The following is a 10,270-nucleotide window of genomic DNA, read 5'->3' as shown; positions in this document are numbered from 1 at the left end:
TTTTCATGTCTCCTTTCTATCCATCCCTTCCTCTCATCCTATCCTTTTCTTCTCTTAATATCATCCTTGAACACATAATTTTTAAGTGTTTCACTTTTTAAATTTAAATTTTTGTATTTACATTTTTTCTTTTTTTCTTAATCTTGCTTCTATCATTCTGTCTAATCCACTTCCCTCCCTAAGATTAGGACTTGGTTAAATTCACTCTCCTTTTACCTCTCCATATCCCTCTAATCCTATTTTTGTCCACATTTCTCCCTAAAATTAATAATTTTTGGTTTGCCAAATTCTTCTTTGTGGTTCTTAGCCCATTAAGCCATAGTTGTTTGATGTTGAATAAATTGTATCTGTTGAAAAAGATTGTATCTGCAGACTTTTGTCTGTGCAACTACAGATCTTTGGTGATGCTTGACTTAAAATTTTGTTCTAGCAAAAAATTGGTGCTACTTTCATACCAACTGGGTAAAACAAGATGGAAAAACACAAGGAATATGGCAAGTCCAGTTATGAAAATCAGTTGACAGCATAGTTAATGAATAATCCAGAAGAGGGTTCCCAAAAATATCTACAAACACTACTGGTAAACATGGTGAATGAAAAGATTGAAAACCTACAAAGGATTCAATGGGAGTGTGATAGGGAGAGAGAGGCAAACCAAAGATTAATACTGGAATCTCATGAGAGTGAGGAAGCTACTCAAAGATTGATACAGGAATTGCACGAGCAGGTTGAGAACAGTCAAAGAGAAATACAGGAATTGCATGAGCAGGCTGAGAAGAGTCAAAGAGAACTCCAGGAAGTGCATGAACATGAGGAAGCTAATAAAAGAGTAATGCAGGACTTGGGAGAGCAGGATGACAATAGACAAAGATCAACAGAGGCATTCATGGAATCCATAAACAGAAAGCTGAAAGAATTCAGGGACACCACAAAGGGAATGCTGAATGGAGCCCAACAGAAGGAAAGGGAGTACAAGGAAACCATAACCAATCAACGACGTGATTTGAGAATAAACACAACACCAAATTAAGGAGGTAAAGAAGTTCATACAAGATCTAAAACAAAACTCCAACAAAAATTTAAAGCCATCAAAGCTGACCAATTAGAAGGAAAAGGAATAAAAAAACAAAGTAGAAAGTCTCCACAGTAGGTTAGACCATGCAGAGGAGCAAATCTGAGGGATTGAGGACAGCCAGGTTATTACAGAGAAATAACATACAACTATCCAAGACAAATCCATGAAATGTGATAGATCTATTCAACATTTGGAAGACACTCTCAGAAGGCCTAATGTGAGAATAATGGGTGTAGAGGAGCACGTAGAGACAGAATTTAATGGTCTAGGAAATTTGGTTAACATGATCCTAGCAGAGAACTTCCCAAACATGCAGAAAGATAGGCCTATTCAGATACAAGAAACTTTTAGAACCCCAAATAGACCAGACTAGGGCAGGATATCTCACCATTACCTTATAATCCCCACAGGATCAATTCCAATGAAAAAATCCTTAAAGCTGTCAAGTAGAAAAGATCAACTACTTACAAAGGGAAACCAATTAGAATCACCTCAGATTTCTCAGTGGAGACAATTAAAGCAAGAAGAGCCTGGAATGATGTAGGCCATGTCCTAAGGACAAACAACTACCAATCAAGCATACTATACCCAGCTAAGCTCTCCTTCATAACCGAAGATCAAATAAAAATGTTTCATAGCAAAGAAAAACTGAAACAATGTATCTCCAACAAACCAGCCCAATAAAAAATACTTAATGATGTGTTACACATAGAAAACCAACAAGACCACAATAAAGACCAAGATACCGCACCCAAACTGAGAATCCAAGAACTATAGGAAGAATCAAGTTGCTCCAGCCCCCAAGAAGGTGGATAGCATTGCAGGAACTCCCAAACACCTCTCAGGCCTGACTCTCAACATTAATGGACTTAACTCTCCAATTAAGTGACAGACTGTCTAGTTGGATTAAAAAACAAGATCCTTCTATCTGCTGCCTTCAGGAGTCACACCTTGCTCATACAAACAAACACATTTTGAAAGTGAAAGGCTGGAACAAATTCTACCAAGCAAATGGCCCCCATAAAGAGGCTTGAATGACAATCCTAATATCAGATAAAATAGCCTTCAAATTACAATTAGTGAGAAGACATAAAGAAGGTGGCTACATACTAATTAAGGGATCTCCCCTTCAGGAGGATATTACAATTCTAAATCTCTATTTGGCAAACAAGGGATCACCTAGATTTATCCAAGAAACACTACTCTCCCTCAAATCTCACATAGATCCAAACAAATAAATTGTTGAAGAATTTAAGTCACTACTATCCCCACGAGATAGATCAACTCGGCAAAAACTAAACAGAGAAACTGCAGATCTAAACAACTGCATGGATCAACTAGATTTAACAGACATCTACCGAATATTTCACTCAGCAGCATCAGAATACATGTTTTTCTCAGCATCACAAGGGACAGTTTCCAAAATAGACCCCATTTTAGGTCATGAAGCAAACTTGTCCAAATTCAGAATCATTGCAGTTTTACTGGGCATTCTCTCAGACCAGAAGGGAATAAAATTAGAACTCAACACCAAAAGCCACCAAAGAAAGTAATGTAACACATGGAGGCAGAACAACATTCTGTTGAATCACCAGTGTGTCATGGAAGAGATTAGTAAGTAAATTCAAATATTCATGATATTCAACAAAAATGAACACACAAATTACCAGCTCTTCTGGGACAGAGCAAAGGCAGTAGTACTTAGAGGCAAGTTTATAGTTCTGAGTTCCTACATCAACAAATTGGAGCGATCTTGAACCAACAATTTTATGAGATATCTGAAACTCCTTGAAAAAGAGCAACAATATAAACCCCAACCTAGTAGATGGAAAGAAATACTTGAAATTAAATAGGAATTAAAAGATTTGGAATTTTTTAAAAAATTCATAGAAAAAAATCCACAAAACCAAGCTTTGGTTCTTCGAAAAAATTAACTAAACTGAAAGACCGTTAGCAAATCTTATCAGAAAAAGAAGAGAACACACCCAAATAAATAAATTCAGAGATGAGAATGGAAACATCACCACGGAAACAACAAGATTCAGAAAATTATAAGGGAATGCTTCTCAAACCTTTATATTAATAAGTTTGAGAACTTGGCATAAATGGACCTTTTCCTAGCAAATATGGACATGCCAAAAATAAACCAAGATGAGATAAACCATTTTAACAGCCCTATATCAAGGATTGAAATAGGATCAGAAATAAGAGACCTCCCATCTAAGAAAAGCCCAGGACCAGATAGATTTACAGCTCAAACTAATAATCCTCCAACTCTTCAATGAAATTGAAAGGGAAAATTCACTACCGAACTCATTCTATGAAGCCATCATAACCCTTATTCCAAAAACATGCAGGGACTCATCAAACAACAAGAAATATAGACCCATTTCTTTGATGAATATTGACGCAAAATTTCTCCACAAAATTTTGGCCAATCAACTTCAAAAGTTCATCCAAAAAAATCATGCATCATGATCTAACAGGTTTCATTTCAGGGATTCAAACCTGGTTCAATATACACAAATCAATTAATATAACTCATCACATCAACAAAGAACAAGGATAAGAACCACATGGTTATCTCAACATATGTAGAAAAAGCATTTGACTAGATCCATAAAACCCTTCATGATGATGGGTCTGAAAAAATTAGGAATCCAGGAAATATTACTCAATACAATAAAGGCTGTATATGACAAACCTATAGCCAGCATTATACTTAATGGTGGAAAAATAAAGCCATTTCCTCTTAACTCAGGAATGAGACAAGGATGTTCACTCTCTACTTCTCTTCAGCTTAGTATTAGAATGACAAGCTACCGCAATAAGACAAGATGCAAACATAATGGAGTTCCAAATCAGGGAAGATGAAGTAAAACTCTTCGCAGATGACATGATTTTCTGTTTAAAGAATCACACGGACTCCACTTCCAAATTACTGAAGCTGATTCAAAACTTTGGCAAGAAGCAGGGTATAAAATTAACCCTCAATAATCAATGACTTATCTGTATGACAACAATGAGTAAAGCATGGGTGAAATCAGGAAGGCAACTCCATTCATAATAGCCACACAAAAAATAAAATATGTAGAAATTTACTTAATCAAAGAAGTGAATTACCTTTATGATGAAAACTTTAAAAACCTGAAAAAGGAAATCAAAACAGAACTTAGGAAGTGGAAAAACCTCCCATGCTCCTGGATTGGAAAGATCAACATCTTGAAAATGGCAATATCTGCCAAGGCCACCTACAAATTCAATGAGATACCTATCTATATTCCAACCTCATTCTTCAACGAAATAGAAAAGGCAATCCAAAAATTCATATGGAACAATAAAAGACCCTAAATAGCTGAAACGATCCTCAACAGAAAGATCACTGCAGGACGAATATCAGTACCAAATTTCAAACACTAGTACAATACCATAGTAATCAAAACATCTTGGTACTGACACAAGAACAGACCTCAGGACCAATGGAATAGAATTGAAAACTCAGAAATGAACTCACAGACCTATAGCCACTTAATCGTCGATAAGGGAGCTAAAAAAACTAGAATGGAAGAAAGACAGCCTCTTCAGTAAATGGTGCTGACAAAATTGGTTAATCACTTGTAGAAAACTAAAGCTAGATCCTTATATATCACCTGCAGCAGAATCAACTACAAATGGGTCAAAGACCTCCGGGTCAAAGCAGAAACTCTGAAAACATCACAGGACTGAATAAGAGCAACCCTAGGTCTCCTTGGCACAGGCTGAAATTTTCTTAATGGATACCCAGAAACACAAGAAATCAAAGAAATGTTGGACAAATGGGATTGAATGAAATTGCAGAACTTCTGCATGGCAAAGGACATAGCTAGCAAGGTCAATAGAAACCGCAAGGATTGGGAGAAGTACTTCACTAGCCATACAACAGACAAGGGTCTTATATCTAAAATATACCTGGAACTCAAAAAATTGAATCCCCCTACAACAAATATTCAAAAAAACAACTGCCCAATAAATGAGCAAAAGTCTTTTTTTTTCTTTTTTAAAGTTGTTTTTATTGTGAAAATACTGTACAGAGGGGTTAGAGTTACATGAACAAGGTAATGAGTTCATTTCTTTTCTTGAGGGGTTATTATTTTCTTTCTTTTTTTTTATTGTGAGAACACCGTACAGAGGAGCTACAATTACACAGGCAAGATAATGGTACATTTATTATCAAGCATTGTTGCCTCCTCTTTGTTTCCCCTTCCCATCCATTCCCATAGTCCCCCTACCTCCCCCAATCTAATCTTTACCCCCCCCCCCCCGCCAAAGTTGTAAAGTTCGTTTTTCGACATCATCACTAATGTCTCTCCCCCACAGTATAACACCTGCTTTCACAGTATGTGGTGTTGTTATAATTTGTGGAGGGGAAGGACAAAAACAAATCGAGCTAAAGCCTTAAAGAGAAACTTCTCTGAGGAGGAAGAAGGATTGCCAATAGACACATGAATAAATACTCAAACTCCCGAGCCATAAAGAAATGCAAACCAAAACAACATTTAGATACCATCTCACCCAGTTAGAATGGCTATAATCAAGAACTCTAATAACAACAGATGCTGCATGGGATTTGGAGAGAAGGGAACTTTACTGTATTGTTGGTGGGAGTGTAAACTTGTTCAACCACTTTGGAAAGTAGCATGGAGCTTCCTCAAAAGACTCCACATAGAGCTCCCCTCTGACCCAGTAATCCCACTTTTGGAGATTTACCCAAAATTTCACAAACAAAGCTATAAGCACAACCATGTTTATTGCAGATTTATTTACCAAAGGTAATATAGGGAACCAACCCAGATGCCCCTCAGTAGATGAATGGATCAAGAAAATGTGGTATATATACAAAATGGAATTCTATGCCTCCATGAGAAAGAATGACATTGCCCCATTTGTTAGGAAGTGGAAAGACTTGGGAAAAATTAAATTAAGTGAAGTAAGCCAGGCCCAAAGAAATGTAACTCCCATGGTTTCCCTTATTTTCAGTAACTAATTTATGTCTGAGACCAGCAGAAATGGTCAGTTAAGTTGATGTTGGGCGAAATGAACCCAAGATAAGGATTCAATTTTTTTTCTTTCTTTCAATTGTTCCTAACATACCTATAAGATGATTTCTTTGTTGCTTTGTATGTCCACCCCCCTCGGTATATCCCTACTTTCACTGTATTTGATGTTGGTATAATTTGTGGAGGTGAGGGAAAAAAGAGATTGTCTAAATATGGATACAGGTGGACTCATTGCAACAATGAGATGTACCAGATTTTATTTCAAAAAATAAAATGTACAACTTTGGCTGGGGGGATGGGGAGGAGATGGGAAGTGTTGGAAAGGGTAAACAAAGGAGTAGGCAACAATGGTTGATAAGAAATGTACTTATTACCTTGCCCATGTAATTGTAACCCCTAGGTAAGGTACTTTCACAATTATAAAAAAAAGAGGCAAAAAAATTACCTGTATGGTTTCCTATGAAAAGAAAGCAGAATACAATCTGTTCCTCAAGGAAATTGACGCATAACTGGCAGTAGTCACTTTCATAAATGATGTAAGAAGACTGAAGAACAAATTTCAACACAAACTTCCTGATATAAAATTTACTTTGTCCCCTGTAAACAACCTTTCAATTCTATCTATGTCTTGTTCTCAAAATGATTCGTATTTTATTCTTATATTTTTAAATTAACTTTAAGTAGTTGAATGGGAATTTTAGTTTGACAAAGCAGTTTATGAATAATGTTTAGTGAGGTTTTTCTTTTCTTTTTTCTCTCCTGAGGTTTGAACTCTGGGTCTGGTTTTCTTTATAAGGAAAAGAATCTAAAGGACATTGCCAAGGCCCTGAGTTCAAGCCCCAGGACTAGCCAAAAATAAAAAAAAAAAGATGCATTGTATTAAGCCAAGCACTACAAGCTCACGCTTGTTTCCCTAGATACTCAGGAGGCTGAGGATTGAGCTTTGAAGCCTTGAGATTCTTTTCCTTATAAAGAAAACGTAATCTGTTTTATCCATTTTTCACATGCAAAATTAGTATTTCCCAAGTACGTAAGTCCATGTAAATTTTTTTCATGTTGTTTTGCATGCGTGTGTATAATTGTAGTACATCCTCAATGGGCATTTCAATAATTTATTATATTCTATTTTAAAAGGTTTTGCAATATCTATTCTTGTACATGTGTCTCATTTGACATAAGTTGAAATATATTTTGTATATAAAATTATGATTGAAAATGCTGGATCATAGAGGCAACTCTATGTATAATATCTTAAAGATTGCCAGTATGTTTAACAAATTGACTATATTACTTTAAGTGTCAAGCACCAATGTATAAGGATTCCAATTTCTACATAGTGGTTGTGCAGGGCGATCACATGGTAAGTATTAGCCTGATGTTCATCTCCCCCTGTATCAACTAACCTCATTGTATTTTATGACTAAAACAGCAGCACTTAGTGTACAAATTCTAGGAAAATTTCCCAGAATTATTGTGTACACTCATAATATTCACTTTATCTTTGTTAGAAAATAGGCAACTGTAATATGAAAGCTCAAAGTTCATAATCAATGCATACCTCCCTGGTGAAAGGAACTGCTAAAGTATAACATTTTTGATTTCTAGCTCAAAATAATAAAAATCATATTCTATCCCTTCACTCAACACTGCACTGCCTTGGGACCCTATCTCTGTTTACACTGTCTTACTGAAAGAATGACCTCCCCAATTCCTGATGGAAACAGACTGCAGGTCTTATGGACCAATCATTTCCACATTGTAGCTCACCTAAGTTGTTTAGCATAGAAGTATTTTGATTGCTTTTTATACCAACATTTTGAGAGAAAGATACTACTTTAAAATGCTATTAAAGCAAGACTGATATAAAAATCACCTTTGACCCTAGATAAATATTTTACCTTTCCTATACCCAAAAATGCACTCTGACCTATTATTATTGTTAGGAATGAGAGGTTAAAAATCATAGACACCAAGACCTAAGTAAGAATTAATGACTCTCCAACTTGTGAATACTATTGGTTTAAAAAGACATGAAGGGCTGGGAAGGTGGCTTAGCGGTAGAGCGCTTGCCTTGCATGCATGATGCCTTGGGTTCGATTCCTCAGCACCACACAAGCAAAAAGAAAAAAGCTGGAAGTGACTCTGTGGCTCAAGTTGTAGAGCGCTAGACTTTAGCTGAAGAGCTGAGGGACAGCGCCCAGAGTTCAGGCCCCACTACCGAACAACCCCCCCCAAAAGAGACATCAATACTACCAAATTTTTTCAAAATTTCTTATGATACTGAAGATTCAATTATAAACTATTAACACTTGAATATAACTCATTTCATGGGAGTAGAACACAAAACACAAGATTAGTCCTAATCATTTTAAAAGACCTTTATTTATACTACAAATTCATTGTTACACCTACAAAGATTCTAAAAATAACTGAAGCATAGTGACACAAAAAATAATTTAACTGCATCATCTACATTCAAAGGACTGAGCTAATAGAAAACAAAATTATACTAATAATTAGGTTCCCCTATTCACGTATATTCCTTTATTCTATTTCTTTTAGTTTCATAAAAACTGGCTTTTCATAAAATGATGCATAAAAAGCCTATATACCCACTTACATTTTCAGATCTTAACAATATTTATTTCAGAAATATCTATAGCTGTATAGTCAACAAAGTAGAATAATACTAAAATATTTAAATGGTTTTCAGAAATTGCAAGACTCGCTCTGGGATGTTATTTATATTGGAAAAGATATTCAAAAAGCCTTATTTGTTAAAGTTGTGTTAGTTACTCCCACAAAAGTACTATTAATGAAGAAACATTTGTATGTACAAAACAACTTGAAATGCATCCACAATCTGGACGTGACACATGTTTTTTGTTTGTTTTTTTTGAAATATATATCTAACAAGCATAGCCACAATACTGATTTTCAGGCAATATGATGGGATATTCAAACTTTAAAAATACGGAGTTAATTATCATAGTGTGAAAGAAAGTATTTTTCAACAGAAATCCGGAAACAGTTGATCCACCTTGAGATTCACAGAAATAACCAGAGAGTAATACCTATTTGGTCAAGTCGGTCAAAAATCACTTCATGAGTATTTCTTATAAATATAACTAATTTAAGAGTCAAATACATATTTTGTACTGACAGTTGTGAAGTGTGGTTCCACTGAAATGACAGGACCGAACACTGATAAATAAAAAACTTTGCAACACAGCTCTTTTCAGCCTCACCCTGTTCATATTGGCAAGCAACATTGAAACAGCACACACACACACACACACGCACACACACACACACAAACACACATGTGTGCACATGTACACAAACATATACACGCATGCTAAATTCAGGGTTTATTGTACAAAAAAGTTCAAATAAAATATTAGTGATTAGGACAAATGATAATTTGCCTTATTACAAAATAATACATAATCCAGTCAACATCGTTGTTACATTTTACCTGCCCCTCCACATGTGACCACTTAATTTATTTTAGGTAATTAATTAACTAATTCATTCCTTCATTAGTTAAATACTAATACTAGAGCTTGAACTCAAGGCCTAGCTCTGTCCCAGAATTTGATATTTTTTTGTTTTAGTTCTCTCAAGGCTAGCATTTTACTGCTTGTACTACAGCTCCATTTCTAGCTTTTGCTTGTTACTTTCAAACCAGAACCTAATGGACTTTTTTTCTTGGTCTGGTTTCAAACCACAATCATCAGATTTCGTCTTTCTGATTAGCTAGGACTAAAGACATGAGCCACCAGTGTGGCTCCTACTTTTTCCTATACTTATCTATTGCACATACTTAAGTAGCAATTTAATATTGAGAGTATAGAAGCAAGATGTATAGTGATTATATTGTTCTGTCAGAAATTCAAATTAGTAATATAAATTTCTTCTTAAGACCATCCACAAAAAATACTTGAGGAGAAATCTGATGATGATGATGATGTGTATGTGTGTGCTGTTGCAATATGTTTCACAAATAAGCACTGTGCAGGGGTGTCCAGACATTCACAGTAATTGCGTGAATATCTGCCTTGAGCTACTAACTCATGGACAATGTCTGAGTGTCCACTCTAGGCTTCCCGATGAAGAGAGGAATACTCATCCTCATCCCTAGTATTCAGATGAGTGG

Source organism: Dipodomys spectabilis, unplaced genomic scaffold (genome assembly GCF_019054845.1).
Source record: "Dipodomys spectabilis isolate Male_0828 unplaced genomic scaffold, ASM1905484v1 ptg000417l, whole genome shotgun sequence".
Taxonomy (NCBI): Eukaryota; Metazoa; Chordata; class Mammalia; order Rodentia; family Heteromyidae; genus Dipodomys; species Dipodomys spectabilis.
The sequence above is the reverse complement of the archived record's forward strand: the minus strand, read 5'-3'. Positions refer to the sequence as shown.